The 9570-nt window shown below is 46.6% G+C and overlaps 1 long non-coding RNA gene across 1 annotated transcript; it reads right to left on the bottom strand.

Annotated features, from left to right (window-relative positions):
* Positions 1-7698: 7698 nt before the first annotated feature.
* On the bottom strand, positions 7699-9363 carry LOC146430023 (uncharacterized). The gene is made up of 3 exons (XR_014855420.1): positions 9240-9363; positions 8581-8756; positions 7699-7886 (listed from the first exon to the last, which is right to left on the bottom strand). It is a non-coding gene; the product is annotated as an uncharacterized LOC146430023 (long non-coding RNA).
* Positions 9364-9570: the final 207 nt, after the last annotated feature.

The raw sequence follows: 9570 nt of genomic DNA on the forward strand, positions 1-9570 counted from the left end.
ACATTTTTTTGGTGGCAGTTTCAATAGGAATATATGTCAGGAATATGCATAATATCCAAAATGTGTTCACTCCATGGAGTTATAGGTACAGCAAGTTGTCGCCTGTTTGCTGCTATTGTTTCCTTTGTTTCCTACTCTTTCCTTCTGAGCACTTCCAGGGCTTGCACTGATGTTCCCAAGAACTCTCCAGAATGAGGAAATTTTTCTACATCTTCATATTATCCCTTTATGTATCTCTGTATCACACTTGGAGGGCATAATTCCATGTATTGGATGAACTCTTCCCACCCCTCCAGAAAGGCTGGACAAACCCACAGCGACCAGCAGGAACCTCCCTGGGCTGCTCTGGCTGTGGGGAATCCATCACTGTGGTGGGAGCTGGCTGGGAAAAGCCAAACTAGGAAAAGAGCAAGCCAGGATAATGTTGGAATTCCTGACTTCCCCTGCCCAGAGAGGTTCCCTGGCACTGTTCAACTGGCTGTTCAAATTCCCCTGGCTCCAGCATTACTCTCTTCAGACATAAAGGCTTTACTCCCAAAAATGTCCATCTCATGGAAACGACCATTACACCATACAAGGTCCTTTCTTGTTATCTCATGACTGGGGAAACTTCATTTGAAAGCGTTTTTTGAAATCTAAATACTGAAGGCTACATCTGTTCTTCCTTCCAGGATGTAGAATTTCTCTATTGGTCAATTTTGGATCAGATAACAGCTTGTTCTGCCCTAGTCCTGCTGATTTTGTTCTTTACTATGGTGTGTTCCAGCTTCCCTTGTAAAAAACCAGGGCTCCCATTTCACAGCTTTCTATATTTCGCCTTCAACTCTTTTTAATAAATTGGCGAGAATTTCTCAACCTTCTAATTTCTCATGCATAGGTGAAGTGACAGATTTCCCAGTACAGTTAATAGACTGGAATTTCATTTTTTCATTCCTATGCAGCTCTTTGGAAAATACCATCTGGTCTTGATGAATTTTTATTATTCAATTTTTAATTTCAAGCCTAAAATATAAAACAGTTCCTCATACTTATCCCTGGTAATGAAAATTCCCCATGTGGGAACATGACTAAATTCCTCTGTTTATTTAAATTTCCTGCCATGCCCTTTCACAGTTCTCCCACTGAATCCTGATCTTCCATGAGCTGTATTATGGCCCCGAGTTACCTTCTAGTGCTCAAAAAAAAAAAAAAGTTATCATTACTTTTAATGTCTTTAGCAAGTTCTTTCTCAAGCACAATTTTGGCCCTTGTTAATACGGGTTTACATTAACGTGCCAGAGTTATCCTTTGAGTTCCAGTTGCTTCTTTTATGCTGCTTTATAACCATGGCCAGAATGACTTTTGCCCATTTAAACTTTTCTAATAATGTTCCACAGCTTCTAATACAGTTTATTTCAAAAGTATCCCAACCACTTTCAATCATTTTACCCTTCTAGCCATTCCCTTTCAATTCCCTTTTAACTGGTCTCCTCTTTTTTTTTTCTTTTTTTTTTTTTTTTTTAGATTTCCTTTAAACTTTATCAGAGTGGTTTCTGCTTTTTTTCCCCTCTCCTGTCGAGTATTGAACTTCAGTCTATGAGGGTCACTCTTCTGTGGGGATGGTTTTGATGGTTCCCCCTTGAACCAGAGCTCCTGGACTGCTCCAGTCTAAATCAAAGGTTGCTTCTCCTCTTCCCTGCACTCGGAAGCAGCAGCGCTTTTGCTGCCTGGAAATGGAGTCTCAGCCCCTCAGCCCTTTGTAGCACTCACCAATCACCATGGGGGGAATTGCAGTCTACTTTTATTTGTGTGTTTTCAGCCCTGAGGGACCAACTAACACTGCTCAGGCCTTGCTGACTCTGTCACCATCATGCAGTTGTCCCTACTCGTGGAGTAGCACAGCTGCCAGGCCTTTTCTTCCCATATATCCATGAAATTTCCATCCTCAGGAATTGCTGCTTATTGACATAGTGAACTTCTTCACCTCGTTGACCTTTAAGATATCCTGAGTGTCTCACCTCAGCTGTTGGCATTACTCTGCTAGTACTACTTGAATTCCATCCTGGTGTATGCTGAGAGAGCCTCAGGAGGGGACCCAGCTGAGAGGGGACCTCATCCCTGGGTGTCCCTGGGTGTCCCTGGCTGCAGGGAGGGGTCAGGGATGGACCAGGCTCTGCTCCGGGGGCAGCAATGGCAGAAGAGGAACGGCAGGGAATGAGGCCAGGGAGTTCCACCTGAACATGAGGCAGAGCTTCTTCCCTGGCCAGGGTCAGAGCTGGAACAGAAACCTGAGAGGGGCTGAATTCTCCTTCCTGGGGATATTCCAGAGCCCTCTGGACACAATCTGTGCCTTGTGCTCTGGGATGGCCCTGCCTGAGGGGGAAGGTGGCACCAGTGACCCTCTGTGGGCCTCTGCAACCCAAACCATCCTGTGACTCTGTGATTCTGTGTGTCTTGGTTTGAAAGACAGGTGTCTGCTAAGAGAGGTTGAACCCTCCCTTAGAACAGAGAATGTGATCTCCCTTCCTTCCGAATTATTTTAATTTTGAAACCAAAGGCTTTCAGGCGGAGGTATGGGAAAAGGAATAACAGTTCTTTACTAGTATCTATAGCAGAGTAAACAAGCAATAGCAAGAATAACAACAACAAATAGAACCAGAAAACTAGTAGCAGATGTCTTTTTGAGCTGCCGAGCACTTTCCCGTGTGGTGTAATCATGGTCACAAGCAGCAGGGGCGCTGTTGAGCTCCTGGCCAGGCAGGGCAGGTGCGATGACTGCCGAGCGGCTGCAGGTGGCGCTGTGGCGCAGGGTCAGGTCAGCCTCACACAGCTGGTAATGGTGGGCAGGCTGAAGAGCAGCCAGGCGGCTCAGAGCGGCAAAAAGCAGGGCAGCAGGGGTAGGAGCTGGCTCTCCCAGGCTAGCCAGCGAGGTAGCAGGGACTCTGCAGTCATGGCAGACGCTGCGGTCTCATGCGGTGAAAGCGGGGCAGGCGGCAGGGACAGCCGGACTCCCCTGCAGCTGCAGCAAAACACAGCCGGGAAAGGTGTGCGTTCTGAGCGGGGAAAAAGGTTGGATCCCACTTTTTCCCAGCCAAAAGCTCATCCAGCCAGAAGGAGAAGGCAGAGCACAGCTGGATCTCCCGCAGTCACAGCCAGAAGCAAAGAGCAGTCCCTTTCCTCCTGGTGTCCCATGGACGAGTGCCAATCCCAACGGCTGGCTGCCTCATCCCCTTGCCCCACCCAGCACACCCTTTTGTCTCTTACAAAAGAATTGATGGCTCTAATCATGCAGATATATGTTGCTTAGTAACAGGGATGAAGAAAAAATTCCAATGCCCCCAACCTCCGACACTGTAATTCTGTGATTCTGTGACTCTGTGACTCTGTGATTCTGTGATTTTGTGACTCTGTTATTCTGTGACTCTGTGACTCTGTGACTCTGTGACTCTGTGACTCTGATTCTGTGATTCTGTGACTCTGTGACTCTGTGATTTTGTGACTGTGATTCTGTGGCTCTGTGATTCTGTGACTCTATGATTCTGTGACTGTGATTCTGTGGTTCTGTAATCTGTGATTCTGTGACTGTGATTCTGTGACTCTGTGATTCTGTGATTCTGTGATTCTGTGACTCTGACTCTGTGACTCGGTGGTTCTGTGATTCTGTGATTTTGTGATTCTGTGACTCTGTGATTCTCTCTGCATGTCCCACTGATTCCTGTCTCTCTGCCAGCTACCTACAAGACCAATTCAGTCAATACTTTCTGTTAGAGTTGAATCTCCAGTTCAACTCTCCTAATTTTTAAAATTATAAATTCTCATAACTACATGAGGTATTTGGTGTTGGTTCAGCTATTTGTTGGGTTTTTTTCATTATAATCTTAAATGCTAAGGTCTGTTTTGGCCAAGCAAGGACTTCCCTCTCATCAGCATATTTCATCACTTCCAAATATTTGTCCCATTCAGGTCCAGATTCTGATCCCACACACAGTTTTCTCAGATATGTGCCCGGAGACTTCTACCTCATCTACATCATTTTGGAAGTTGTACTGTTGAGATATTACTACATCCCACCCTCATTAGCAAATGAAATTGTGTGTAAAACTATGGGTAGAACTCCTCTCCTGTTCCTCCTTGGGCCCTTGGTGCTCACTCAGACCATCACCACCTCCTGAGTGTGAGAACAGAACAGAAATCCAAATCTTACTGGAAAATCAGAAATTATTCTGTTTGGGTTGGATTCGATAAAAACTCTTAGGAAAGAATGTGATGAATCAGAATTAATTCCCCCAAATAACTGGTGCAGCTTTCTCAAAAGATTGCTTGAAAATTCAGGTGACTTAGAATTTTTCTTTTTTCCCAGCAAAATAAAATTTAGAAATTGAGCCAAACCACCGTAAAACACCGTAAGAAATTCTGCATTGAACTATTTCTAACACTTTTGTGAAGATCAGTACCCTAACCAGCTTCACCAGGGAGAACACTCTTCTAGCACCTCTGCTTTTATATTTTTAATATTAGGAAATGAAGTTTTGTCTTACCTGTATCAAATTCCCAAGGAGTAGAAGAGATTAACGCTGGAGACCAAGTACCAGACATGAGTCTGTTCACAGGTGATCTACTCCTGATACTGGAACCACAGGAGAATCAGATGCAACAGAAAGGGTGGAGAAACAGGATTCCCAGGAAAGAGGAGAATCAGGAAATAATGCCCTGGAAGTGATAAAATACTAGGATTTAAATGGAATATTTTTATCAGTGAAGAGATATACAATTAAAAAAAAATGTTTTAAACTGCCAGAGGGCAGGGTTAGGTGGCATATTGGGGAGAAATTGTTCCCTGTGAGGGTGCTGAGGCCCTGGCACAGTGTACCCAGAGAAGCTTTGGCTGCCCCTGGATCCCTGGAAGTGTCCAAGGCCAGGCTGGACAGGGCTTGGAGCAACCTGGGACAGTGGAAGATGTCCCTGCCCATGGCAGAGGTGGGACTGGATGGGATGGGATGGGATGGGATGGGATGGGATGGGATGGGATGGGATGGGATTTAATGTCCCTTCCAACCCAAACCATTCCATGGTTCTGTGATTCCATGAACATTCCTGCCTGCAGATGCTGTCAGGAATGGAAATGGTCACAGCCTTGAGCAGCTGGGATGTTGCCTCTCAGAAAATCTGTCCTGGCTAAAACAATCTATTAAAATCTGGGTGCTGCCCTGACCCCTGAGCTTCCCCCCATTGCCATTGCCCAGCCTGGAGGTCAAACACCACCACTGTTACAGCCCTGGATTTCTGCAGGAATGGACAGGGTTTTGTCAGTTCCCAAAGCAGCTGGAGTGTCACATGATCAGCCATCTCCTCCATTAGTGCTGGAATTCCTTTTTTCTCCCAGAAATTAACTTTGTTTTGTACAAATGTTCCCTGTCATTACAAACATACTGATCATGGGAGCAGATTTCTATCCACTGATGGCTCCTGAACTACTCACACTGGGATTTTTCTCCCACTACTCATTTATGGGGAATAAGCCACCCCAGAACTCACCTGCTTGCTTTGGCTCCATGGCTGGGTGGCTGACATGGGCATAGATGGCTGTGGGGATAGCAAGGTGTTTCCAAGCTGGCCAAGCAGCCACATGCAGAATCAATTCCATTGCAGCAAAGGGTATCATGGAAATATCACTGCTTGTTGCTAAAGGACTTGGAAATCCACTGAAAATCTCACAGCACAACAACGAAGATGACATCCTGCATACAGTTTGGGCAACAAAAGCTTTTTCTGCTCTTTTTAATAGCAGATGATTTTGACATCAACCAGTGTGGAATTAAAAGGGGTCACCAAGAGAAAACATGAACAGGATTGAAGCTGAGTCTGCAGTTGGTGTGAACAGGCACAGAGCAGTCCATGCTCACATCCCAGGGGCTGCTATTCACACCTAGGACTGGGACTTGGGACATGTTTGTTCATCTTCTTGTGGAGTTCAGGGAGAGATTCCCCATCAGAGAACCACCAAACACTGCTGAGTGGGAGAGCAGGAACCTCCCTCACTCCCTGTGAGCCCTGACAGCAACATCTGCCAGTGCAGGGAGAAGGTCTGAGGTGGAGAAGGGTGAGAAATGAGGTCCTGATGGTGTGGGAGAGCCCTTGTGCTCAGTGAGGCTGAAGTGCATTACTCCAGCTGAGAGCCTGGGCTGGCAGCTCCTCAGCCACTCCAGAAGCCATGAGGGCCCAAATGTGATCATAAAATATCTTTTATTAGAAAAGGTCCTTTGACCCTTGGTACATCCAAATGGGAAAGCAATTCTCCAGGGCAGTTTACATCCAGGAGGACTCATCACTTTGTTGAGACCCACTCCTCACCCCGAGAATTGCTTTAAGCCTGCAAAAAGGCAGATCCTGGATGTTTGGGTAGAGTGTGTCCTCCAAAATAGGAACCTGGCCTGGACAGAAGCTCTCAGGAGACAGAGGACACTCACTTCCCTCAGGACTTAGTGCTATGGTTTAATCACCTCCATTGTTAAAATCTCGGGGGTTATCTCGTCTGAATTTCTCCAGCTTGAGCTCCCAGCCATTAGTTCTTATTATGTCTTATTATGATGTCTTTCTCCATTACATCAAAGAGCCCTTTAGTCCCTGGTATTTTCTCCCTGTGCACGTACTTACAGGCTACTCAAACCACCTCTCACTCTTCCTTTCCACAATCTAAGCAGATTGTGCTTTTCAAAATCATTCACTTTAGGGCAATTTCTCCTGAACTCAGATTATTTTTGCAGCTCTTTTCTGAACCTGCTCCTGTTCCTGTTCCCTTTTACAAGCACAAACATCAAGCTGGCACCTCCTAACCCAGGCTTGATGTGAGCATTTCCCTTCGGAGGGACGAAATCTTCCCCTGCCCATCCCTGTGTTAACAGAGCGTTAACTCTTGGTGCACTGGCAGCCCACATTTGTTCAGTCGTCAACAGTGGTCTTTAATCCCTTTGAGGAGCCACAGTTTTCCAGAAGGCCCTTTTTATCTTTGGATGGATGAGTTTCACTTGGCTTCACATCCATACCTGTGATCCCAGTCTCAATTTGCTGCCTGGCCAGGGGCATTGCAAGCATCTGCTGCTCCCCAAACCCAGTGCCAGTTCCAGCACAAAGGGAAATCACAATTGTTTGACAGCATCTGATTGCTCTGAAACCGCATGGAGCAGCATTTGTTGATTTTCTAGGTGTTCAGGGTGTGGTGGAACTATTACTTTGCACAGGACTGTGCCAGGCTCACTCAGAAATAACTGATGTAGCCCAGCTTGAATATCAACAAGGATTAAAAGTTCACATCAGAGGATAAGAAATCTCCTCAGCCCTTATTTTAGGATGCTGAAATACAATGTTAAAATGTTTGGATCTAATAGATGTTGCTTAGTATTACCCTGCCATACTAAGGGACAGGAAATATCCATCTGCAGGCCTTGACAAGCACAGGCACTGAGGAACTCAGTGCCCACTCATGCTCTCCAAATGCCATTTTGCCATTCAAATGCACATTTGGGTTGGGTGTCTGCAAAGGAGAGAAGTCAACTGGAGACTTTCTGTGTGTATTTTATCAATTCCTTATTTATAAACCATGGCTGACACAGCTGAGTGTGTGACAGAGTGAGGGTCAGACAGGCTCATGTGCAGGTGGTGGAGCTGAAACTATGAAATGTTTTGCTGGTTTTATTCAATGTTGTAGCAAATAGACCAGGTTGGATGGGGCTTGAAGCAACCTGGGCTGGTGGAAGTTGTCCCTGCCATGGCATGGGGAGGGACTGGATGAGCTTTAAGGTCAGTTCTAACCCAAACCAGTCTGGAAATCCTGATTCTCAGCCCCTGGAGCAGAAGGTTTTCATGCAGTGCTGCCAACTCAGAGTCTCTTCAGGCTTCTCTCTCTCTCTCTTAAAAAAAGAAGTGTCGGTATGAAAAGCATTTGTAATTATCATACAGTGCAGAGCATTAGCACAGCTACAGCTACAGTTGTGTCACTTTGTAGTGCTAATGGTGCATTGTTGGGCTTGTGTTTCCCTACAATGACAGCACTAAGGAGCTCTAATACCTGGCAGCCCAGGTGCCAAGATCCAGAATTATTTTACTACAATTATGGGGTAAATGTAACAGATTTATGGCATGTAAAGGTACACTGGTGGATTGGAGCACAACAGTCCTTCCTCCTCATGCCAGGAGTTGGGCTGTGGAAGGAAATGGTGATTCCACATAGGACAGATCCAAATTACTGCAGAATAACACTGCAGAATGAGGGGTGTCTTGACCATGCACCCAGGTTATAAAATAAATGTGAGTTATACAACAACACTGACATGAAACACCCATGGAGGTGGCTGAAGAGAAGAAAGAGGGTCAGGAGGACAGTTGGATTGGAAAAGGAAAATAAACCCAGACTGACAAAATCAGCCCCAGGCGCCAAGCAATCCCACCAGCTCTGAACTCCTCCTAGGTCAGGAGGGTGTGAGGACATTCCAATTCCTCTTTTCCTCTGGCTCTGCCCTCCCTCCACTTCTTCTCTGTCTTTGTGCTCCCACAGTTGCTGTGTTGGGTCATCAGTCAGATGACAGAGAGAACCCCAGTGCTCACCTGGGTACTTCCCCAAGGCTGACCCTGAAACATTCCTCAGAGATCTTCCATGGCAGCCAGTCTGGGATGCCAAGTTCCCATCCCAGTGCTGGAAATCTTCTCTCAAACAGAGTGAGATCTTCCCAGGATGGTGATAGCACCCTCTGCCTTCACTCCTGCTCTCACTGACACAGACTCTGGGTAAAGCTGCAGCAACACAGCCTTTCCAGGTTAGCTGCTGTGCCCAGGGATTTGTCCAGCAGTTAGTGCTGGGATTCCTCTCCCCGTGTGCACCTGGCCCCCTCAGCACTGACAGTCATGGTCTGCAGGAGGACATTCAAAGGTTGCCCCAGCTGCACCCTTGGCCACTGGCAAACTGGAGCTGCTGTGACTGGGCAAGCTGGGGTGACCCAGCAGCTCCAGCTGGTCACAATCCCAGTCTGGGCAAGGTCCAGTGACCCCCTGGAGCAGCTCAGGAGGCAGAAACCCCATGTGAACAGCCTGCATTTTCTGAGACTTCCTTTGCTTCTTTTAGCAACAAGGTAAAATCCTGCCAGTTCTGAGGGAGCTCCTCACACCCAGCTCTATCCAGGCTGTGGCTGCTCTACCCCATCCACCCACCCTGCCAAGAACTGAGAAACACCAACCATGTGTTTTTACTACAGACTGTAGAGACTTACAGAGAGTTCAGCTGGATCTGACACAAATTTTCTACAACTTACAGACCTTCAGGCCTGCATTCAGCTTTTTGCCTCTTTAAGCCCATTTCTCCACTTCCAGCAGTAGGCAGGTCCACCAGGACCTGTGGGATGAACAGGGAGTCACTATTTTCTCCTGACAACTGATGCCACCTGCCCTGTTTTTGTGATATTCTCTGAGGAAACCCACCTGGAAGCAGAGACAGAGCCCAGGAAATATCAATCCTAAAGATTTCCAGCCATGTCCAAGTACAAGGCCAGAAAACATGTGGCTGGGAAGGCAAGGGATTGGGAACCTGATTGCACTTATGGG

This window comes from Lichenostomus cassidix, chromosome 17, assembly GCF_008360975.1.
Source record: "Lichenostomus cassidix isolate B80296 chromosome 17, HeHo_3.0, whole genome shotgun sequence".
In the NCBI taxonomy this organism is placed as follows: domain Eukaryota; kingdom Metazoa; phylum Chordata; class Aves; order Passeriformes; family Meliphagidae; genus Lichenostomus; species Lichenostomus cassidix.